Consider the following 26,822-nt stretch of genomic DNA (forward strand, 5'->3'; position numbering starts at 1 on the left):
TCCCCCAACTCCAAACTCATTTATCTAACTGCCTACTGAACATCTCAGCTTGATACCTCAAATTTTACATGTATAAAACTGAACTCCTGGGTCTGGGACTGTAGTTCAGCGGTAGAGCACTTGCCCAGCATGTGTGAGATACTGGGTTCAATCCTTAGTACCACCTAAGAATAAAGATATTGTATTTATCTACAACTAAAAACATATATTTAAAAAAAGTGAACTCCTGATCTTATTCTTATATCTCAGATCCAATGTATCAGCTAAGCCTGTTGATTAAATCATTCAGACATATTTCAATACTGACCATTTATCTCCATCTGCACCATTACCATCCTGGCGTAAGCCACTATATATTTTCCACCTAGATTACTATAATTGCCTCCTAAAGTATTTCCCTGCTTCTGCCTCCAATTTCCTACAGTCTGTCCTCAAAAGAGCAACCAGAGGAATCCTATAAAATTCATGTCAAGTCCTCTTCAAAAGCATCCTTAGTTCTCCAGCACCTCCCTGACTCACCATCCTACTGCTCTCCTAACTCTACCCCAGCCTTGGCAGCCACAGGCACTTGCTGTGCCTCAAACACACATGCCACATTTCTATTCATGGTCTCTGCCTTGCTAGTCAGTCAGTCAGCTAAGTAGCAAGGAGCGTTCTCTCAGACCCTTATTTATAAGTTAATTCCTAATGTGATCTTCCTTGACCACATTTACCAGTACAATTTCCTATCCCCACCATTCCTATTCCCTTTTCCTGTACCATTTTTCTCAGGGCATTTAACCATCCAACATACTTCATATTTAACTTATTTTTCCCCTACTAGGATGTTTGCTTTATGAACACGGACATTTTTGCCTGTTTTGTTCAACATCATATACCCAGTACCTGAAACAAGGTCTAGCATATAAATGCCAAGTGAAAGAAAGAATGAGCAAAGAAAGGGATCAACTAATACTCCTTTTGGCAAATAATTTGGCAGCAGACCTCAAAAACATTAAGAATGTCCATAATAATTCTACAAAGCAAAATCTATCTCAAGAAAGTAATCAGAAAGGCAAATAACTTTTTAAATGCATGCGTCAAGGATGACTTCAAAAACTGAAAAAGAGGGGCTGGGGCTGGGGCTCAGTAGTAGAGTGCTCGCCTAGCATGTGCAAGGCCCTGGGTTTGATCCTCAGCACCACATAAAAATAAGTAAATAAAATAAAGGCATTGTGTCCAACAACACCTAAACAATAAATATTTTTTAAAAACTGAAAAAGGAACATTAATAAACTCAAGTGACACAATATTTATATCACCATTAAGTGGTTTCTGTAATAACGTCATTGCATTATGAAGAATTAACTCAAAGTAGTATGTAAACATTTAGAACTGGGAGAGTGGTTTGTGAAAGAGTGCTTGCCTAGTATGCCATAATGCCCTGAGTTACCACCCTAGCACTGAAGAAAAAGAGGATCTATCATACTGCAATAGTAATTAGTATTTTTAAAATGTTTTACAACAAAACTAAAAGTTAACTCACTAACATGTCTAGCCATAAGTCTCTGAGTTATGAAATTACATGTGATTTTCCTTATTTTCTACATTTTTAACAAGGTTCATTTTTTTTATGAAATTTGTAAATAAAGAAATATGCTCGTGGGAAATTGTACTTAAATGACCTTCAGGCTCGGGTTATAGCTCAGTGGTAGAGCGCCTGCCTTGCACATATGAGACACTGGGTCGGAACTTCAGCACCATATAAAACAATAAATAAGTAAAATACAGACATTTTGTCCATCTACAACTAAAAATATTTTTATAGTTTTATTTTATTCATTTATTTTATGTGTGCTGAGGTTTAAACCCAGGGCCTCACACATGCTAATCAAGTGCTCTACCACTGAGCCACAACCAGCCCAACTAAAAATATTTTTTAAAAATGACTGCAACAGTTTAAAAGTTCTTCCAGGAATCCACCCACTGCTTCAACTCACACAGACTGCTCTCCCCTATAAGCTTCCACTGTTTTAGCAGCTATGTAGATCACTCAGCACCTGATTGTGTGTCTAATCCTTTAGAATCATAGACTATGCCTTCTCTCATCTAAGTACTTGTCTCTCAGACAAAGAAACTAACTGCTCCCAAGACCAGAACCACATCTCCTCACCACTGTGCTTTTTCCATGGATGAAGATGCAGGCATTCCAGCACAGTGCCAAACAGAATGAGCTGCCTTCCATTCGTAATCACTTGAATGGAATTTTACTATGAATTGCTCTTACTAAATTCTCCAGGTAGTTTGATTCAGAAATACTTCTAGCCAAGTCTTCTACAAAAGACTTTATGAAATACCTATTTCATTTGTGAAATACTTGTTTTTGTTACATGCTACAGGACAGGCATAGACCATGCGATATCACTCAAGCTTCACAACTCTTTATAAGATAGATATCATCACCCTCAGATGACTAGAAGGGATGAAATTATTGGCACATAATCATACCCATGTATGATGTAAAAGAGTTAAGTCTGAGGATATGAATCTTTTCTAAAACATATAGTATTAATCACTATGGTTCTAAAGAAGTTATCAAGTTTATGCATGTATCCAAATCGTCTAATGGGCTAGATTCGGTTTCTGGTTCAGTACGTCTGGAGTGGTACTCCAATAACTTGCATTACTAACAAGATCTCAGTTGATGCTGATGCTGCCAGTCTAGGAACCACATTTTGAGAATTACTGTTATACAGACTTGATAAAACACTAGCAATGGGAATCTACTCTAAAATTCCTTAGAAAAGGTGAGCCACTTTCAATCCTCTCCTAGTCAGGATAGTAGCTCATGATTTTAATTTGTATTTTTAGTGACTTTTTTTCATGATTTTTAACCATTGAATTCTTTAGTGACCTCTGTTGTTTAATTTTTTAGCCATCTTTATATTCTTCAAGTTCCTTATGTATTCTGGATCTAAAACATGCAAAATTCTTCCAATCTGATAATTTTCTTTTTATTCTGTTCAGTTTATTTTGCCACAACAAATTTTCAAATCTTAGTATAGTTGTAATTCCAGTGGCTTAGGAAGGGAAGGGAAGAGGATCACAAGTTAAAAGCCAGCCTTAGCAATTTAGTGGGACCCTAAACAACTTAGCCAAGACCCTGTCTCAAAATAAAAAATAAATAAGGCTGGGAATGTGGCTCAGTGGTTAAGTGCCCCTGGGTTCAATCTCTGGTACAAAAAATAAAAACCTTTAGTGTAGTCAAACCAAATCTTTCCATCATAATTTGTGCCTTTTTAAATATCTTATTCATGAACTCATTTCTTACCTAGACCTCTAAAAATATTCTTATGTTTTCTTTTGTTCTTTAATCCAACTGTAATTTATTTTTATGAAGGCTGTGAGCAAGTCATTTTTTTCAATTAGATAAGTCTTTCAAATAGCAGAACTGCCTGGTCATACATAGTCTTTTTATTTCCAACTCCTAAGGACATCTTTCAAAGTCCTCTTGGGGAGTGGGGGGGGATCAAGGAAAGGGTTTAATATTGCTTAATATCATTTAAATATGACAAGTCCTAGCTAGTGATATTTGGTGGAACAGAATATACTGAGTCAGTTTTTCTCAGACCTGGGGGGTGGAGGGATAGCAGGGGGGACTGATTCACCTTTATCCAATAATAAAGCCAATGAATCCAGACAGGTATTATATCATCGAGCAAGAAAAAACAGGTTAGGCAAAACCAAAGCACTGAGACATTTCTACCAGGTTTCTTTCTTTCTTTTTTTTTTTTTTTTTAATACTTATAAAATACCAAGTTTTAAGACAGTGTCACAGAAACACAAAACTAAACTTTTTCCTAGCTCTCAAAATTTACAGTCTCACACACTAGCTTCTTACTCCTTTCCAAAACTGAGATTTAGAAAAGGGTCATTTAGAGAAACACTTATTCCATAGTTATAGTGTTAAGAAAAAAGAACATCTTGCTTTATTCTACTGCAATCCTTCCTAAATTTGATTCATAGTGATATTCTTGCAGAAACTAATAAAAATTACTTCATGGATTCAAATCCCTATGTAACCACTTTAGAGATTTTTACATAATATTACATTTACCATAATAATTTACATAGTATAACAAGTATCAAGCAGCTAAATTTGAATTTTTTGTTCTCTTGAAAAAGAACACTACTTAAAATTAATGATATGTTTCTGAATATGATACCATAAGGCAGGCATTCTGAAGGAGGTTCACAACATGGACATTGACAATTTACCAAATAAATTCACTGTGATCAATTCTATTATAAAAATTCACAGGAACTGCTAATGAAAGCAAATGTTAATTTAATATTTTTACCCCTTCCTTTTCCAGCCATTTATTAGAACCTAACTTATTGAGAATGTCATTTTTAACAGTATTTCTTTGCAAATGTTATAGTGTAACTGCTATATAATTATCTTTCAGACTGCAAATTTTTAAGCATTCTATATATTTTATACTGTATTTTACATACACTTAAAAAATGTAAACTGGATGATCAAGTAAACAAAAAAGGTACACTTTGGTTTAAAAAATTCATTAAGCATAATAAATTCAATTAGACACAGTATGAGGTTTTCCTCAAAGCCATACAATAATAATACAAGTATTGTATTGTTCAAATATTTTCATTGTTACACAGCTTGTCACATTTCACTTTTAATAGGATTTGACTCAAAGAGACCTTGGAACAAAAGTATCCTAACCAAGTAGCAGTTCCCAAAGTGTCATGCTAAAAAAACATTACTCCCCAATTCACACAATTCAAACAATCAAATCAGAGAACAACCATTTCTTTATTAATAGAATAATGCAGACAAGCTTCCTGTGTCCAAGTGATGCTACCTTTAAAAAAAAAAAATTTAAACAAGAAAAACTAAAGAAACAATAATTGGAATAGCATCAATACTAATAACATTTTTTTAACTGTTCAGTTACATACTATCCATTGAAAGATAATTTTTGTGAGTTTAACAATGATTCCAGCTTTACTAAAAGCAAATGAATTCCAATCCCTTAAAGGAATTCCTAAAGCTGACAACCTTCTCCATTAAAAATATAAACCTAAAAACAATGTCAACTCTATAAACCAAATCCCACTAGGAAATAAAAAAGTGATGAAGTGAAGCAGGAAATTAAATCATATTCAAACTTAGGTGGAAATAAAAACAGTACCTGCATTACAAAGATATCACAAACAGCTGTATTCTTAAAAATTATTCGTTCAGGATATAATTTCCCTCAGCCAATGTGCTAAAGATCAGGAGTAACTTCAAATACTTAATCCCACAAAAGGAGGGGAAGTTTTACTAAAATCATGTTTTCTAAGAGAAATTTTAAAGATATACATTATTATGACCTAATTTTCCAAACTGACTTTATTCTCCTTTATTATATAATATTCTACAATGTGAGGAAGCTTAAACATATCTATAGTTTTTAGGACAATCTAGCAATCTATTCAAAAAACAACAAAACTTCTATAATAACTCAAAAAGGAAAGTTACAACAATATGTTCAAAAAAGATAAGGAAAAAAGAAACAACAATTATCAAGGACATATGTGGCACTGGGCCCCAAAGTAACTTAACATTTTCCTTTTTAATCTTCATAACAATCCTACCACGTGAGCACTATTATCCATAATTTATAAAGAAACAAACAAAATCTTCAAGGGTAGTTGAATTTCCCACAGTTACGCAGCTATTAGGTGACAGAACTGAGACTGAATATCATGTTTGTATGACTCCAAAGTCCAAAATTTCTTTTTTTTAATTTTTTATTGTTGGTTGTTCAAAACATTACATAGTTCTTGACATATCATATTTCACACTTTGATTCAAGTGGGTTATGAACTCCCATTTTTACCCCATATACAGATTGCAGAATCACATCAGTTACACATCCATTGATTTACATATTGCCATACTAGTGCCAAAATTTCATATGCATCAAACTGCCCCCACCAATGGGGTCAAGGGGATGAAATAGGCTTTATAAATTAGCCTAAGAAGTTAAATGCTATAGATGAAGTTATTTCTAAGAAAATTTATAATTCAAATTACAAATAGTGTTTTGTTTGTTTTTCAATTTTTTTAGTTGTAGATGGACACAATACCTTTATTTTACTTATTTATATGTGGTGCTGAGAATCAAACCAGTGCCTCACCCGTGATGGCAAGTACACTACCACTGAGCTACAACCCCACCGCCCAAATAAACTTGTATAATATAACCTACCTAAAGTGTGAATATGTTATAGACCAAAATTCTAAAAGTTCAAAAAAATATAATCTGGGAGGAATATAAATAATCACCTAGCTCTATAATGCTACCCTTGAGGCCACTGAGTGATTCTAGAGCCTTTGAATAGAGCCAAATATCATGTTATTTTGAATTCACAAAGCACTGTAAAATTTTTGAAGAGCTTTTACACACTTTGGAATTGATAAAATTTTCCTCAAGATCTAGTGAAAAAGTTAAAGGAATGAAGCAGATAACATAAAAGAGGAAAGTAAGTAGGGCTTGGGTTGTGGCTCAACGGTAGAGCGCTTGCCTACCATGTGTGAGGCAGTGGGTTCGATCCTCAGCACCACATAAAAAACTAAACAAAATAAAGTTATTCTGTCCATCCACAACTAAAAATATTAAAAAAAAAAAAAAAAAAAGAACAAAGCAAAGAGGCATTCAAAACACAGTGAAACCTACCAGTCGCAGGGATAATGTCATCCCTTCACCTTTCCAAGGCCCCCAAAAATGGCCCTGGGGATAGAAAGAGCTATATATAGCGAGACTACTGCTCTCTCACCTATGGTCTTCCCTCAAGGTTGGAGTAAGCAGGTCACTAATGGCAGAATTCCATGAATCCCAGCAAAATAATAATACTCTGTTCCAGCAATACCCAATCTGTCTATATAAACCCCAGGTTACTATTATTATTTCAGAGGTATAAAATTGAGGGTTAGAGATGAAATGAACTCTAAGGTCAAAAAGCAAGTGGCAGAAATAAGATTCATACCCAGTCTTGGCCCCTTAGCACTAGAGGTTACTACCTTCTCTTGAACTGCTTTGATTCCTATGAAAGATAACTTAATTTTTATATAAAATTATAATAGGAAATGTAAAATTACAATGTGACTTCACAGTAGGAAAGTCTAAATTATAAAGAGCCTGATGATCCACATCTTATGAGGTTTAAGGAAGAATTTATTCTTTTATCTGAAGAGGTCCACTTCATGCTAATCATCCATGTGCAAGGTGTAACTATAATATGCATTGGCCAGTTTTTTATTATATTAAAATTTTTATATCCAAATGAATATTACCTTCACAATATAATAATTTTAATGAGCCAATGCACTTATTTCAATATTAAATTATTTTGGTAGTCCCTTCTGGAAACTTCCCATAGAGACTTTAGAATGTTGACTTAAATCTCTCATATTTTTCTAGTTGGAATGTAATGAGTACAGCCTTCTGGAATATGATTCAGCATTACACACCAAGGTCTTAAGAATGAACCAGCCCTTTGACCAGGTAATTCAATTTCTAGAAATATACTATAAGAAAATGCTAATAAATGTGCACGGTGGCCATTATAATATTATTTATCATAGCAAAACTATTTACACAATCCAAATGTCTTATAAGGAGCTGACTAAATAAATTATAATGCATTTATGTGACAAACTACAATATAACCTTTAAAAATCATTGCAGAACAAAAGTCCTCAAATTGTGGGCCCTAAGCCAGCAGAATCAGTATCACCCAAAAACTTGCTAAAAATATACATTCTGAGGACCATACCAGACCTACTTAAACTCTGGGCATGAAGTCCAGGAAGCTTTCTTTAACAAGCTCTCCAGGTAATTGTCACGCACACTGAAGTTTCAGAATGTTGCAGAATAATATTTAAGTCACCTACTGAGACCATTTCTCCATTCTAAATTTTAAGGAGGAGTATCACTATGTGATCCTCTACCTCTTTTTCTTAAAATTACATCCATACAAACACATGCATACATATGTGTGCATGTGTATGCACACATACATGAGCATGCACGCGTGCACACACACACATACACACAGATATCTTCCATTATTCAAACTCTCACCACCCTCAGAGTCGAACGTGTGTGTGTGTGTGTGTGTGTGTAATTTGGATGCACCACTCACAAATCCAAATTCTCATTGTTTATAATCCAAAATTTTGGAACTGAATACTATACATTCAGATAACGAAGCAGCCTTGCCACTCAAACTCCAAAAACTATGAGATTCAGAGGACAACAAGAATTTGGGCTGTGTGCAGGTGTGTTAAAATGTCCCAAAATATTATCAATGGAATAGACCTAGAGACTGGAATTAGGATTAATTATTTTTCTTTTTACTTTTCTAAGTTTTACAAATAATCTTCAAAAACACAATTATTTTAAACTGAAACTTAAAAGATTTCAAGAAATAAATCATATCAATCATGCAGTACTAAACTAAATAGTATGTTGTTTAGAAATACCTCCATAAGTGGTAAAATGATCATGAAAAGAAAGTTAACTTTAAAAATTGGGTGGGGTACTCTAAGGAGCTAAGGGGTAGGGATTTGGTTTAGATAACTGTGCAGAAATGTGGTACGAAATTCTTTTAGGACGTATAATGGGCGTTTGCTTGTTTATCCAGGGAGTGGCCACTGCCTGCATACACAGGTTCACTAACGGGGGGGGGGGGGGGGGGGGGGGGGCAAGGAAAAAAGGGTTGCCCATTTTCACTATCAGTGGAGTTTGATGGAAAGAGACATATATCTGGAGTTAATCGCTATTATAAATCAAAGGGTTTGGAGAACATTGATTAAGGAAGCATTTTCCTGATTGATGAAAAAAATACAGTATGGTCATCTACCCCTGCTAGAAGGTTATTTGATATATTATGTAGCATGCAGTGTGTTAAGTAATACATAATCAAAATAAAATGAAAACCAAAATAAAATGAACAAGAAAAATAAAAAAAAAACTGGATGGGGGATGGTGATTATCTGGAGGCAGAAGTGATTGATATAAGGAGTACAGAGAAGGGTTACAAAGGAGCTTCAAGACATCAGTAATATTCTGTTTAAGCTAGTATAGTATAGTAGAGTATCTTCAAAGAAGTCACCAGTAACTAGTCCCATCCCTATGGCACATGCCACTGCTCCCCAGACTGAGCAGCCTGCTTCCCTTCTTCAACAGGTCTGATTTTCTGACTTGCTCTGAACAACATAATACAGCAGAAATTATGTTGAGCCCGTTTTTAGGTCTAGGCTTTTAGAGGCTTGGAACCTTCCACTTTCGTCCTTTTAGGATCTGGTTACCATGGATCTGAGGCTGGACTTCTGAATTAAGTGAGAGAATATAAATAAACACTGAAAGGCCCACCAAGATCCTGCTGTTCCAGCTGTGTAAGAGAAGTTTAAGACACACAGGTAAAGCCATCTTGGACATGCCAACTTTTAGCTTAATGACTGATTCCAGAGGATACCTCAAGAAAAAAAACTTGCAGGGGAATCCAACCAATCCACAGTAAAAAAAAAGAAAAAAAGAAAAGAAATAATAAATCCTGTTGTGTTAAGTCACTAAGTTTTGGAGTAGCTTTTATAGACACTGATAGATTACTGAAAATATATCTTACAAGTGCCAAAATGTTTCATAGGATTGAAGTTTTAATTTATAAGTCAGTGAACAGTATAAGGAAATTTTATATTCAAAATATACAATATGTATTTTCTTGTGGAATTTCAAAAAATAATTGGAGCAGTAATAGTGCTATTATTGTTTATCCATGTCAGCACCCTTGTTATAAATAAGATCAATATATTATTTCTTATCATCTTTTTTTATTTTTTATTTTTTAGTTGTAGTTAAATACAATACACCCATTTCATTTATTTTTATGTGGTGCTGAGGATGGAACCCAGTGCCTCGCATGTGCTAGGCAAGTGCTCTATCCCTCAGCCACAGCTACAGCCACAGCCACAGCCAGCCCCTTTTATTCTTATCATTTTGTCCTAACATTTTCATATATTGGTTAAAACTTAGTAAAATGAAGAAGTATACCATTAGGAAAAAGATATTTTAGAACAGTTTGAATGGTACTGGCATTATCTGGAAAGACATGAATACTCACAAGTGAAACCATCTGGAACTAGCAACTTTTTAGGAATAGCATTTTGAGAAGTTTATCGAATTCTTCCATAAATATTGGTGCAGGTATTTTTTTTTTTTTTTACTTCTTTTCAGTTAACTTTGGTAATGTATATTTTCCCTAAAAATACTCATTTCATATTAAATTCATTAGAAAAAATATATTCAGTATTTCCTTGTGTATAAACACAACAGATTAATGTTATATATTATATGTATAATGTGTGTGTGTGTGTGTGTGTGTGTGTATGTGTATAACCACAGGAAATATCTTTGAGTACTGAGAAAATTTTTATACATTTAAAATTTTTATTCTCTAATTTTCCTATGTTTACTTGTAAAATAAAACTATGTATGTGTAAAACATTAACAAGAGGTCATTGTTTAGCTCTTGTTCTAAGACATCTATTGACAGTGTGCAATGGCTGACAGAAACCAACAATTAGACAACATGAAAACTCCGTGACTTAACCACACTCTTGTTTATAGTGGATTAGAGATAATTTGAATTATTTGAGACTTGCCACTAATTCCTGCAAAGCAGATTAACTCTAAGGAAGGACACAACCTAAGCTTTCGTGAGATTTTCATAAGAGCCCCCAAAATTATTTTGTTCCATCAAGTCCAAGTGTTCCAAACAGACTACTTAATAGGACTGCTTTCTGATGCCTTTCATAATTCATTGTTGTCTCTAGCTTGGTGGGGGACAGGATCCAGTTCCCCAGCCCAACGATATGCAGAGGGCAAGCTCACAACATGCCATCCCAGTGGACACAATAATGCAGCAGCAACCACAAGCTCCAGCCCTACCCTGGCTTCTATTATCATAATTTATGCATCCTTAGAGACTATCCTATAAAACAATGATTAATGCTGAGAAAGTCAACAGCATCAAAGATTTTCAACTGACCATTGGCCTTGAAGAAGAAAAATCAGTTCAGTTATGCAAATGTGTGTCAAATCAATATAAGAAACTCAATGAAAAATAAAATCATTTAAGAAGCCACCACACACAGAACTATTATTGCCTTAATCCTTAAATGCTTTGGTTTCCTTTTGTCTGTTTCTGGCTTTCTATGACCCTATGTATAATCTGGATTTTCATATATCTGTATAGCATTTCATATTATCAAACTAGTAATACTAAAGTCTATAAAGCCACAAAAGCAATAAAATTTAATAACAGCAATAATTTAAGCTATTAGAGAATTTCATTATGAAGTCACAATATAATGTTAACACCATCATTATATACTTTATGTAAGACGGATGTCTCCATACTAAATATTAACAATATTGCAAATATATTTTTAATAAAGTTGGAAAGAAAAGAGCCCTGGTATACAACATACAAAAATAAAAATTAATTTTTAAAAAATCTATGTTTATAACAGATATAACCTCTTAAAAAATAAAGGGAAGGAAAAATCAATAATCCCAAAAGATTTTGTAGATAGCATTCATGACTAAGGAAGATTTTAGGAACTTGAACACTGAATCAAGTCAACAAGTCATTAAACATTTCTTTAAAAACAGCCTATACATTCATTTTGCTGCCTAGGGACATAGTATAGCATAGTACACAAGAGCTGCATATAGTCACAACAGTGACTTTCAAATTGTTTTTAACCAAATTGTTTTTACCACATTAAGAAACATGTTATACTTCTACCTGGTACATACACACAATCACACCAAAAGTTTCAGAAAACAAGACTTTTTCTTGCTGTCATTTTCTCTGATAATTGCTTTTCTATTCCATTTATTTAAAAAAAAAAAAAAATCAGGCCAGGCACAGTGGCATATACCTGGAATCCCAGCTACTGGGGAGGCTTGAGTAGGAAGATCACAAATTCAAGGCCACCCTGGACAACTTAGCAGAAACCCATCTTAAAATAAAAAGGGGTGGGGACGTAGCTCAACAGAACAGCACGCCTGGGATCAATCCCCAGTCACAAAACAAAATAAATAAATAAATAATACCTCAAAGCTCTTTAAAAAATATTTCATTTCAAGAGACATTGAATTGATTATTCATTCTCACTACTGAGTCTGTAACCTATAGTTGGGAAACTACTGATAGACCTTTGTTTCTTTAATACTTTTACTCGTAGATGGACACAATACCTTTGTTTTATTTATTTATTTGTTTTTATATGGTGCTGAGGATCGAACTCAGTGCCTCACACATGCAAGGCAAGCGCTCTACCACTGAGCCACAACCCTAGCCCTGAAGGCCTTTCTTAATGCTTAGGATCTTCAGGGGAAAAAAGACATGTAAGAAAAGAATTAATGCCACAAAGTCACTCTGTGCCATCTATTGTGCAATAATTTAATGCACATGAACTGCAGTAAACAAATAACATTCATTCCTTTATTTATCCTTTCCACAAATATTTATTAAGTACAATAACTAAGTTTCATGAACTGTGCCAAACTCTGGGTATACTGAGTAGTAAACAACACACATAGTCCACATTCTCAAAAAATTAAGAGAAGGGGGCTGGATGTGACTCAAGTGGTTGCGCACTGGCCTGGCATGCACGAGGCACTGGGTTCGATCCTCAGCACCACATGAAAATAAATAAAGATACTGTGTCCACCTAAAACAAAAAAATAAATATTAAAAAAAATTAAGAGAAGGAAAACATTAAATGAGAAGTAAATACAAACACAGAAAAAGCATGGAATGCCTTATAAAAGCATTTGACAGACCTAACTTAGCCTACCTGAGGCTGAAAAGATTTCCCAAAGAAATTATCACAAGAGCACAGATTTCAAGGATACAAAGGAATTTTTTTTTTGCAGTGTATCACTAAATTCATTTATTTTTATCTTTTAAAATATTTTTTAATTGTAGTTGGACACAAACTTTTATTTTTTATTAATTTTTATTTATATATGACAACGGAATGCAATACAATTCTTAAACATAAAGTATAATTTTTCATACCTCTGATTGTATACAAAGTATATTCATAACAATTCATGTCTTCATACACGTACTTTGGATAATAATGTCCATTACATTCCACCATCATTAATAACCCCATGCCCCCCCTTCCCTTCCCACCCCTCTGCCCTATTTAGAGTTTGTCCATTCCTCCCACGCTCCCCCTCCCTACCCCACTATGAATCAGCCTCCTTATATCAGAGAAAACATCCAGCATTTGGTTTTGGGGGATTGCTAACTTCAAGTAGCATTATCTTCTCTAACTCCATCCATTTACCTGCAAATGCCATGATTTTATTCTTTTATTGCTGAGTAATATTCCATTGTGTATATCACATTTTTTTTAACCATTCATCTACTGAAGGGCATATCTAGGTTGGTTCCACACTTTAGCTATTGTGAATTGTGCTGCTATAAATATTGATATGGCAATGTTCTTAAGTCCTTTGGGTATAGACCTAGGAGAAGGATAGCTGGGTCAAATGGTGGTTCCATTCCCAATTTTCCAAGGAATCTCCATACTGCTTTCCATATTGGCTGCACCAATTTACACTCCTACCAGCAGCGTATAAGTGTACCTTTTTCCCCACATCCTTGCCAACACTTATTGTTGTTTGTCTTCTTAATAGCTGCCATTCTGACTGAAGTGAGATGAAATCTTAGAGTAGTTTTGATTTGCATTTCTCTAATTGCCAGCAATGATGAACATTTTTTCATATATTTGTTGATTGATTGTATATTATTTTCTGAGAAGTGTCTGTTCAGGTTCTTGACCCATTTATTGATTGGGTTATTTGGGGGGTTTTGGTGCTTGGCTTTTTGAGTTCTTTATATACCCTAGAGATTAACACTCTATCTCATGTGTGAGGGGTAAAGATTTGCTCCCAAGATGGAGGCACTCTACTTAACTCACAGATTGTTTCTTTTGCTTAGAAGAAACTTTTTAGTTTGAGTCCATCCCATTTATTGATTCTTGGTTTTAATTATTGCGCCAAAGGAGTCTTATTCAGGAAGTTGGGGCCTAATTCCACATGATGGAGATTTGGGCCTACTTTTTCTTCCATTAGATGTGGGGTCTCTGGTTTTACTCCTAGGTCTTTGATCCATCTTGAGTTTTGTGCATGGTGAGAGATAGGGGTGTAATTTCATTTTGTTGCATATGGATTTCCAGTTTTCCCAGCACCATCTGTTGAAGAAGCTATCTTTTCTCCAATGCATGTTTTTAGTGCCTTTGTCTAATATAAGATAATTGTATTTTGTGGGTTAGTCTCCATGTCCTCTATTCTGTACCATTAGTCTACCAGTCTGTTTTGGTGCCAATATTATGCTGGTTTTGCTACTATTGCTCTGTAGTACAGTTTAAGGTCTAGTATCATGATGCCACCTGCTTTACTCTTCCTGCTAAGGATTGCTTTAACTAACTATTCTGGGTCTCTTATTTTTCCAGATGAATTTCATGACTGATATTTCTATTTCTATGAGGAATGCCATTGGGATTTTGATCGGAATAGCATTAAATCTGTATAGTGCTTTTGGTAGTATGGTCATTTTGATAATATTAATTCTCCCTATCCAAGAGCAAGGTAGAGCTTTCCATCTTCTAAAATCTTCTTTGATTTCTTTCTTTAGGGTTCTGTAATTTTCATTACATAGATGCAAAGGAATTAGACAAGCAAAAGCAGAAAAACAGAAATGGTCTGGGCAGAGAGAAAAGCACTACTGATTAGAGGAAGCCTTGAGGCACTAAGCCATTTAGGTAAAAAAAAAAAAAAAGAAGAATGAAATGAAAGAAAGAAAAGAAACAAACAAAAGAAGGTCAATATGTCCATCACTGAGCACAAGTGGGTGGGTGGTAGGAAAAGAGGCAGGAGAAGGGGGCCAGAGCCAAGCCACACAGTATCTCAGGTGGCCTTTATTTGGGTATAAAAGGAAGCCACTAAGAAGTTTGTAAACATAAAGGAGTTAGAGGTAAGGAAGAGGATCCACTAGATTATTTTAGTTGTTCTGTGGAAAACAGACAGGAATTAGGCAAGAGAACATAAAAGTACGTAGTCACAAGAGTCTGAGTGAGAAGTATAGACTTCAAGGAAGGTGAGGGCAACAAGACTGAAAAGTTAGCAAACTTGAGATAAGACTGTACAATTAGATGTGAAAGATGACTATGTAAATGAGAGAGAGAAGGGAGGGCAAAAAGGAAAGGGATGGGGGGAGGAAGAGAATAATTTCCAAGTTTGGGTACAAGAAACTCTTAAGATGATGCTATAGTTTGCATCTTAATGTCAGCCAAAGGCCCATGTTTTAAAGGCTTGCTCCCCAAGGGTCATGGTAGAACATTTGAAAGGTTGGGCCTTGTGGGCTGTCTTTAGGTCATCAGGGCATTCTCCAAAAGGGTATTGTTAAACCCCAGTTCCTGCCTCTTTTTATCTTTATCCCAGGTCACAAGTTGAGCAGTTATGCTCCATCATGCACTGCCACCACTATATGCTACCTACACAGGCAAAAGCAATAAGGCCAATCAATTATGGTTTAGAACCTCCACAACTGTGAGGCCAGTATGTCAATCACTGATCACAAAATAAACATCTCCTCTTCATAAGTTACCTCAAGTATTTTATGACAGTGATGAAATGCTGACTAATACAATTGAGAACAGATTGAGCAAAATTTGGAAGATCGTAAGTTCCATTTGAGATGTTTATGAGAAGAAACTCAGTAAGAGCCATCAAGTACAGAGTGTGATATCAAACTTAATAAATGTCAGAAACAGAACTGGAATCCTGCCAGGTCTATTTAACAGAAAAATCAAAATTCTTTCACAACAATGTGATGAAGATGAGAATTACGGTAATAATAATAATGAATATGATATAGCCTCAGCTAACATTTACTGAATATCTACGTACACTAGGTTCTCACAAAAACCCTACTGAAGGCTTAAGAGAGGTGAGGTGACGTGCAGAAATTGACAGACGAGCAGCACCAGGATTTAAACTCAATCTAGACAGAATCCAAAACATATGATGTTAACCTTTAAACAACAATGCCAATGAATCCAGAGTGGAGTTAGCAATATCATTAACTTCCAATCACTTGCCAACAACAGACTGAAAGTTCTCTGAAAACAGAGCAGCGTTCCACACCTCTATAAATCCTAGCACAATGCCTCAAAGTTGTTTGCCAAATGCAATGTGAAAAAATTATATACTTTTTTTGCTGTTAAGTTGATTTTTAGACTTGAAAACTTGGCAATGGACTACATTACTTGCAACATAGCTAATTTAAATTCAAAACACACTGGTAGCTTCAAAATGGATAGGGCCACAAAGTGAAGGAAAGAAATATCAAAATATTCCTCCGGATGTGTTCTTACGTATTTCACCTGACATTTTTTTCTGGTACCAGTATTATCTCCCAATCTATATCTAAGGTACTATGACAAAGTGTCATTTTGTTTAAAGAGAAGGTTTTTACTATCTATCAAAAAAAAAAAAAAGATTAAATAATTAGAAAACAAAATCTACCTTTTTATCAAAAGTTTACCCTTTTGGAGAAAAAAGTTAAGTTCACTATGTGGAACCCAACAATGGCATGAAATTTCAGTTTAAGAATATACGTATTACTAACTTTATTTTTTTTTTATAAATTGTAGTTAAAACTAGAATGAATAAAGTTAGTTGAAAAAGTCAATCAAAATCTATGTATTTTAGGATGGTCTCCTCAGAATAAACCTTGGTCCCATTTGCCCAATAAATACTGAACATTCTTAAGTATGCAAGAAGCAAGTTACCACCTATCATAGAATCTAAGTTGCCAGTGAAACAAAATGTACACATAGTGCTTGGAAAACTGGATATCCATGTGTAGAAGAATGAAAGTAGATTCCTCTCTCTCACCCTGCACAGAAGTCAACTCAAGGTGGATCAAAAACCTAGGAATTAGACCAAAACTTTGCAACTTCTAAAAGAAAATGTAGGTCTAACACTCCAACACATTGACACAAGAATTGCTTTCCTTAATAAGACTCCTAAAGTTCAAGAAAAAAAGCAAAAACCAATAAGTGGATGGCATCAAATTAAAAAGCTTCTGCACAACAAAGGAAAAAATTAAGAGTGTGAAAAGAAAGCCTACAAAATGGGAGAAGATTTTTGCCACCTGCTTCTCGGATAGGGCATTAATATCTAGTATATATAAAGAATTCAAAAGACACCAACACACACACAAAAATAATCAAATTAATAAATGGGCAAAAGAACTTAACAGATACTTCTCAAAAGAAGAAATACAAATGGACAAGGAAGATATGAAAAAAATGTTGAACATCTCTAGCAATTAAATAAATGCAAATCAAAACTACATTGGGGTTACATCTCACTCTAGTTAGAATGGCAATTATCAAGAAAACAAATAGTAAGTGTTGGTAAAGATGTGGGGAGAAAGGGACATTCATACATTGTTGGTAGGAATGCAAATTATGCAATCACTCTGGAAAGCAGCATGGAGATCCCTCGAAAAACTAAGAATAGAACCACTATATGACCCAGCTATCCACTCCTCAGTGTACATCCACAAGATCTAAAAACAGCATACTATAGAGATGCAGCCACATTAATATTTACAGCAGCACACTTCACAATAGCCAAGCTATGGGACCAGCCTAAGTACCCTTCTACAGAGAACTAGATAAAGAAAATGTGATACACACACACAGGAATATTACTGAGCCGTTATAAAGAAGAATGAAATTATGGCATTTGCTGGTAAATGAAACTGGAGACTATCACGCTAAGTGAAATAAGTCAGACCCAAATGTCAAAAAACTATAAGTAACACAGCAGAACAATCAGTGAGCAGAGGGAGAGAACTAGGAATGGGAAGATGGAGGGAAAGGGGAAGTGCTGGGGACTTAACAAGAGCAAATTATATAATTATGTCAAAATGAATCCTAATGTTATATATAACTAAAAAGAACCAATTTTTTAAAACCTACTCTCAGGAAAATAAAAAGGAGGGGCAATTAAGATACAATGATTTTTTCTTATCATGTAAAAATGTAAAATTACCTTATATTTATTGAAACAGTTCTTTAGAACATATATAACATTATTGTACATATATAAAAAATAAAGCACAATAAATTAGTGGAAATATTTCTAAAATTTCTTCATGTTCAAAGACCAACACTTCTGAATCACTTTTCTACAGTGAGTCTTCAATCCAGTCCATACAATATCACCTTCTGTGCCAGTGGGAGCACAGATGATCCAGCTTCTATTAAGGAAAACAACAAGAAAAAAGCAAGCTTCACTACAGCCTCTGAAACTTGTCAAGCTGCTGATAATTAATAGATGCTGATCTTTATCAGAGGGTGTCAACAGAAAAGTGTTCAGTTGAAAATCAGGACTCAGATTCCTTTCTCAAAAGGTCCTTAAACGCTAGGGGCTGCAGGTGTCCAGTCACACCACCAAGACTAGCAGCCAGGTTCACATGCAGAGGCAATGACATTACAACAGCTGCCTGGCTTACAGTACCTACAAGATCCCATCTGTTGCAATACGCATCAGGGCTTCCAACTAACTATTGGAGAAAACAGATACCTTAAAAATCAATGAAACATGGAGGCTGGGGTTGTAGCTTAGTGGCAGAGTGTTTGCCTAGCATGCATGAGGCACTGGGTTCAATCCTCAGTACCACATAAAAATAAACAAATAAAATAAAGGCACTCTATTCATCTACAACTACAAATTTAAAAAAAAAAATCAATGAAACAGCACATTTTATCTAAATCTATATGACTGTACACTTACTACATGTAATAAGCTTGCATCTAGAAAGGAAGGTGAGTTTGACTGTAATTGTGTGCCCAACTTATTGTTCCTCCTTCCTGAAGAGAATGATTCACCATGCCTATTGACATATGAATTACAGTGTCATTCTCTGTAAAAGCAGTAGTCAAAGAAATGTGCATGCAAGCAACCTGTGCATATTCATAGCTAAAGCTTTACAAGCCATTACATAATTAATTCTATCATGTCTCTGTCTCCTACCATAAGAAAGGCATGTCACAGATGAGGGCTGTAGGATCCTTGAGTGAGAGCCAAAGTTGATCCCAAGCAGATTTATAACCAAAATGTACTGGGGGAGGGCTGGGGTTGTAGCTCAGTGGTAGGGCGCTTGCCTTGCATCCATGAGGCACTGGGTTCGAGCCTCAGCACTACATAAAAATAAACAAATAAAATAAAGATATTGTGTCCATCTACAACTAAAAATTTTTTTTAAATGAACTGGGGGAAGTAATAAACTCTTAATCTCAATGACTGAGATTTCTGAGGCCCCTTCTGTTAATTTTTTAAGACAACAAAACCTAAGAAAGGTTAAATAATACAGAAGATTACTGAAATGAACTATAGAGTCTAAGAACATATTTCCAAATGTCTTGGCCAGAAAGTCTCTTATAAGCCACCATGTTCTCCACTTCACTCTGAGACTACCAGCAGCAAACCATTCTTCACATTACATTCCATGCTACTCTGGTTTCTCCCGCTGAAAGTTCTCATTGCTAGAGCTTCCCCTGCATTTTCATCTTGCCCTTCAGACAAGGTTCAAGAGACCATCTCCCCATAACTTCTCATCTAATTATTCCTATTATCCACTCCGGCCCATCTGCATGTCCCTAGAACCCAGCAACTTTGACACAAACCAGTAAATAAACACCTTACCCATTCGTCAGGTATGAGGTTCAAAGATGAACTAAATTCATCTTTTGATATACATTCATCAACATAATGTATATCAAAAAGTACTTAAAAATTCCTCTTTCAAACTGATGATGTTCAAAGCAGAAAGGAAACACAACGAAGTATAAAATATGACTATGAAAATGATTTCCTATCTTAAAGCTGGAAAATAATTTCTGTAATTCTAATAAAAATCCCATGATTAATCATACAGTATCAATTGAAAATTATATACATACATGCACAGTATTAGGAAATCAAAGATTAGATCTGGGGATATGGTGATGCACACCTGTAATCCCAGCTACTTGTGAGGCTGAGGCAGTAGGATAGCAAGTCCAAGATAATCCTGGTTAACTTAGGGAGACCCTGTATGAAAATAAAAACTTTTTAAAAGGGCTGGGGATATTAAACAGTGTTAAAGTATTTGCGTAGCAATGCACAAGGCCCTGTGTTCAATCCCCAATACAAGGAAGCAAGGCTGGCAGGCAGGCAGGCAAATACTGGGAAAAGTGTGTTTCCACTGAAAAAAAGCTCAGCCCAATTCAACCAATTATGTGGGAGGATTGACACACAATTATTCATGCCTACAAAGTTAATTATAAGTTTTCTGTAGTCTACATTACACACATACAACCACATAATACTTATTCTATTCGGCCTAATTTCTCTATCACTTACAGTGCCTGTGTTCCTACAATATAAAGAAAGGGTACTAGTTATCTTCAACTCCAAAGTCTGAAAGAGAAAGTCTAGAACAGGACTATTTAGTGCCTTGGAAAAAAAGATTTTGTTGTGATCTTAAGACAATTCCATTAACTTACTTAGGCACTAGTATTCTCATAAGGAAAAGTAGGAAAATACCATCTTCCTCACTGAATGAATGTTAAGCTTTGAGACATTATAACAAACTTAAACTACTGAATATAGGACTCATTTTTCAAAAGGCTGGCTGGATTTTCACTGAAAAGATTCCAGTGAAGGTGAACTAGGATTTATGTCATTGTTCATGCTCAGGAAAAAAAAAAAAAAAAAAAGATTAAAAAACAAAATATTTGTTCACAGCACCAAAGAATGACTAAAAACACATAGAATACATATAGCCAAGACAGAGAAAAAGAAGGAATCTTTTAAAAAAAAATTTTTTTTTTAATTCTAGCATTTGAGGCCATGTTTCTGCAAAGGATGTGGGCTGCTTATAGAAGAGGCAACTAAGAAGATAAAAGTTTATCAGTTTCAAATCAACAACAGGGTGAAAAGGATAAAACTAGAATATTTTATAGGTCCTACAAAAGAGACGAGGTTCCAGTAAGCATCTCTGGATTTGGATTAGGACCCCACATTATACCCCAGGAGAAGAATTAAAAGGAAATACACAAATCCTTACAGAGACTGAGTCTATCGCTAAATCCCTGACTGGGAAGAAGAAAGTATGAGCTAAAGGGATGGGAAATTACTAGTGTACCTAGACTAAAAGCCAGAAACAAATCCTCTCTAGAGGAGGAAAATCTTACCCTAGGCCTGAAAAACAAAGGATCTCACAGGTAATAAAAAATAATCAGAAAGGGTTCAAATCAGTGGCATCAGACACTCAAGTGGGAACAAAATAGGGAAGGAGTAAAGGAAAGAGAGAGGGAGGGAGGAAAAAAGGAAGCTATAAAAAAAAAAAAAGATACCCCCAAAGTGAAGGCCTGAGAAGCAAAGTTCCTCCCTGGCCTTCTCCTATACTCCACTCCTGTCTCCTGCTTCCCTCCTCTGCCCCAAATCACAAAAACTAGAATTTTGCTTCCGCAAGGCAGGTCATAGACACTAGAACCCCTTTTGCCCAAAGCAAGCCTTAATGCCTAAAAATATCACTATAATCTTCCCCTACTTTTCTGTCTTAAAGCTGAGCATAGAGAAATTCTCTGACCTGCTTTGTCTGATAGATCATAAGACACCCATTTCAGAAGAGGTCTTACACTAATCTGGGAAGATATGCTGTACAGAGAAGACAGGAAGACTCTGAAGACACAGGCCTTCCTGGGCTTTCTCGATCAGACTCTTAGCATTAGATGATACCCACTTTTAGTCCAAACATATTCCTAGAGACTGACCATGCTTCATTGAAAATCTAAACATAAACATAAAAATGAATAGTTCGCTCTGGGTTTTGAGGTCTTCATTCTGAAGGTCCCCATGTCAGTAAAACTATGATCAAATAAAGGTATTGTGCTTTTCTCTTGTGAACCTGTCTTTTGATCTGAGGGTGTCAGCCATGACCCTTTATGATAAGCCTAAAGTAGATCATGCCTTTTTGTAGGAGGAAAGGAAAGGAAATGAAAGAGAGGAGGGATGAAGGGGGGGGGGGGGGACAGAGAAGAAAGGAAGAAATGAACGATCAAGAATTTTCCAGAAAATTTAAAATGCTAGGAACTGGGGATCTAGCATAGTAGCAGACTGTTTGCCTAGCATGCAAAATTATATTAGTCAGAAAATCATATTAGTCAGAAAAACTGTTGATATGTTAGAATCAAATATCCAGATTAAACACAAAGAGATAAGACTTGAAAACAGAAATTAGACAATAATACATAAACTATTGTGAATAGGTCTATCTTATATGTAATTGCAGAATCCAGGAAAACAGGGTTAATAAAAATAACAATAATAAATAATGGTGGGATACTCAAAATTAATACAAAAATCAGATTTCAGATTCAAGAAACACTCCAAACCTCAACCAGAACAAATACAAAAGAATCATTTCTAGACAAACAATAGTATAACCACTAAAAATGAAAAAAAGAGGAAATAATCTTTAAAGTACTGAAAAACAAAGAAAGAAAAAAGAGAAAGAAAAATTATTATTGAAGGACCAACACTATGACTTATAGCTGACTTCCCAGCAGAAACAGTTGAAGTCAAAAGACAATAAGTATTTTTGAGACTGTGAAAGAAAGTGTCAGATTTCTAAACTCAATGAAAATATCAAAGATGAAAGTGAGAATCTGAGAAGAAAGTTTCAGAATATTCATAAAGTTTTTGAAACCTTTTATTTACAAGAATAGAACTCTATTCCTGGACAAGGCACTACAGTGAAAAGAAAATCTCTGGAATTAAAATCAAAATTGAACATCCAGAGAAAACAGACAGAAAGTAAAGAGAAAGTTCAGGTAAAATCCTGTGTTCCTTCTAAAAATTCAGGGAAACTAATTATATGAATATAAATAAACAACAAAACAGTATTAGGGTAAAATATCATTAAGAATTACAATAAGAAAAACCAGAAAAAGATTCACATTCACATTCCTACAGACAATGAAAGCACACCAGAAAAACATGACCACAAAACAAAAACTGCAAACATCTTTCCAAAATGCTTAAAATACATTTAGAGAATTATTTAAGATGTGGAAAAATAACAAATCAGAATTACAAAAATGTACAAATGGGGTGACAAACTTTGGAAATAATCATAATTAAAAGAAAAATCATATAATTAATCAAATGAAAGGAAGCACAAGAACACACACAAAAAAAAAAAAAAAAACAAGAGAAACTGAAATCAAAAGGAGATAAATTCCAGAAGTAGTGAGAAAACAAAGTATTCAAAATAAAGTGACAAATATTGAAGATAGACAAGAACAATGAAAGACAAAAGGGAAAAATGAGTGCAAGAAAATAAATACCAAAATATATAATGCAAGAAAACTTTTAAAATAAAAAAAGGACTTCAAACTACATATTGAAAAAGCACAAATACTTGTACCCGAGAATAATGACCTAGGATATCCAACACCAAGACACAGTCTAGTAAAATTATTTGGTGTTAGGTCATAGTAGAATAACAAAGAAAGAGGATTTATCCCGTCTGAACATAAAAAAGAAGAAGAAAAAGCCAACCAGACAAAACACATGAAGCCTCAGTTTTCAAGACACTAGACACAGGAAATGAAGGACAGTAATGCCCAAGAGATAAGAAACAAACGCAGTAACTGATTGTAACCAGCTAAAGAAAGTTTCTTAACCCAGACACTGGGAAGCTGAAGCCAGAAGGACCCCAGCAGATTCTTCCAGTTCAAGAAACAGCTGATGGGGTCAAGCAAAATCAAGATAGCCAGAGTTAATAGGACAAAGTGCCAAAGAGGAACAAACTGCACACAGAACTCTGGCAACCTACAGATGACCTCCTGAAGTATTCAGAAGAGTGCTGGTCTGCACATGCCGGTAGGAAAAGAACTATCCAACAGATTTAGAAGAAACAGTGTCAGTACTCAAACAAGGCCAAGAATAGTGGCTGTTCCTCATAGCTAAACTGGAAGAACACTCATGATTCACTAGGCAGTGGAATCAGAGGTGGGGACAAAAAGCCATGCCTCACTAAAGGGGAATAATTAATTTGCCCCAGACTAAATGCTTCTCTGGTCCTGATTAACAAATCTTAAAAGCAAGACCCAAAAGAATCAAATTGTTTCCAACTAAATTAACTGTGTCCCAGAACAAAGCTCAAAAACATTTATAGGAATACAAAACATCCTCAACAAGGTAAACTTCACAATGTTTGGCATCCAATCAAAGATTATCAGACATGTGAAACAGTGGGGAGGGACTATACAACCATTTCATTGACTGAAAATTTATAAGGGGATACAAACAACTATTTATCCTACCTTTATGAACAGTAATAGATTGACCAAATAGCAGACAAAAGATAACAGTTCTGAAAGTATGCTTACAGATAATTAACAGATCTAAACAGTAAGCAACACCTTTTAATACCACAAAAAGAAATAACTAGACATTACATGCCTCCAGATGAAAAAACACACCAGTGACTATGTATTACCAATGGGATCCATTGATAATAAGTTCACTGGCCAATTTGCAGGTAATACGAAGACAGAAACATTTTAAACTACACCATGAGCATATATATAACCAGCAAAATATAGGTTGTGGGAAACTTAAAAATCATATGCCTAAAGTTAAATATCTAATTTAAAATCAATTTAAAGGAATACCTTAAAAATTTAAATGAACAAAACTAAACTATACTACCTAGGAAAACATATTTGAGTGATAAAATATTAAACACAAGGAAGAGATTACTAAGAAAGCTAGGATATGGGTTACTTTTAAGGATGAGCTGAGATTGGGATGGGCCAAACTGAATTATTCATCTGTTAAAAAGGAATTCAGGGGCTGAAGTTGTAGCTCAGTGGTAGAGCACTTGCCTCACAAGTGTGAGGCACTGGGTTTGATCCTAGCACCCACATAAAAACAAATAAAGGCATTGAGTCCATATACATACAACAAAAATTTTTTTTTTAAAAAAAGGAATTCAGTGCTGATAAATATAACATAGATCAATCTTAAAAACATTATGCTTAATGATAGAAGCCAGTCACCAAAGGTCACATATTGTATGATTCACATACTTTGTGGTTAACAGGGGATGGGGAGACAGAAGGATGGGGTGGAACTACTAATGGGCATGGGATTTCTTTTTCAGGGTGATTAAATGTTCTAGAATAAGACAATGGTGATAACCATGTAACCTTATAAATAAACTAATAATCGCAGAATAAGTATACCTTAAAATGGTATATTATAAGTATGTTAATTACATTTCAATTTTTAAATACTGGATGGAACAGACTTTAAGACAAAGTGGGCTGGGGGCATAGCTCAGTGGTAGACTGCTTGCCTAGTATGAGCATAAGCCTTGGTTCAATCCCCAACACTGCAAATAAACAAAAAACCAAAACAAACAAAAGAGAAGGAGGATTGCTAGATATAAAAGATCACTTCATAATAAGAAGTTTGATTTATTAGGAAGAAATAATTCCAAATTTGTATGCATCCCTACTAATACCACCCAGATATTTAAAGCAAAAGTTGACAAAACTTTAGGAATAGGATAAAAAAATCCATAATCATAGAATTAAGATTTTAATATGTATTTCAAAAAAATCAGTATGAGAATAGAAAAATTGAAAGAGAAAACTATGCCTAATTTATATGCTAGAACATAATAACTAATACTGTACAATATCTATTAAGATATCACAGAACATTTACAAAAATTGACCAGTCCTGGATAATAAAGCAAGTTTCTTTTTTGCTTGAAGTCCAGAGTTAAATTTTTTTTTAATGCTCATAGACTATATGGCCTCTGCTACTATTCATCCCTATTGTTGTAGCATTAAATCAGCCATAGACAATACAAAAGCAAGTGGCAGGGCTGTGTTCCCATAAACCCTAATCTTCCAAAACAGGTGACTAACCTATGGGAAATCTAACAAACTTCTAAATAACATGTGGGTCAAAATCAAAATACAAATTAGAAAACACATTGCATTAATAAAAGATTAATAAATCTTGTGTGATGCAGCCAAAATCCTGACAAGAAAGAAAACTACAGACTTAATTTTGAAAAACATTAGAAAATAAGATTGAAAAGATAAGATGTAAGCCAGGGCTGGGCAAATTTCAGCCCCATGATCAAATCCAGCCCACCTCCTGTTAGTGTAAATGACATTTTATTGGAACACAGCCTTGCCCTTTGTTTACAATATTGTCCATGGCTACTTTCCTGCCACAACAGCAGAGGTAGTTAATAATTGCAGCAGAGATCACAATGACACAAAAAGCCAGAAATATTTATCTGGCCCTTTACCAAAAATATTTGCCAACCTGATATGAGAAGCCATCTCAAAAAGCATGAAAAACCCAAGGAAAATAAAAATAAAAGCATAAATTAACGAAAGAAATGCAATAACCAAACAAAATTAATATGAAACAAAAAATTAATAACCAATAAAATGTAAAGTTTTTTGGGTTTATGAGATCAATAAAATTGATAAATCCCTTCCAGAACAAGTCTGAATGTAAACAATCTGCGAGTTAGAACACATAATAGATTGAAGACTTAGCATGAGAAAAGGAAGTAGAACA

At 34.7% G+C, this 26,822-nt stretch overlaps 1 protein-coding gene and 1 pseudogene across 13 annotated transcripts in view; one reads left to right on the forward strand and one right to left on the reverse strand.

Moving 5' to 3' along the window:
- Positions 1-26,822, reverse strand: part of Dennd1a (DENN domain containing 1A) — a 504,614-nt gene that overhangs the window by 387,029 nt on the left and 90,763 nt on the right. The window lies entirely within an intron of this gene.
- On the forward strand, positions 8,647-8,991 carry LOC114099988 (NADH dehydrogenase [ubiquinone] 1 alpha subcomplex subunit 1 pseudogene; annotated as a pseudogene).

This window comes from Marmota flaviventris, chromosome 13 (assembly GCF_047511675.1).
Source record: "Marmota flaviventris isolate mMarFla1 chromosome 13, mMarFla1.hap1, whole genome shotgun sequence".
Classification (NCBI taxonomy): domain Eukaryota; kingdom Metazoa; phylum Chordata; class Mammalia; order Rodentia; family Sciuridae; genus Marmota; species Marmota flaviventris.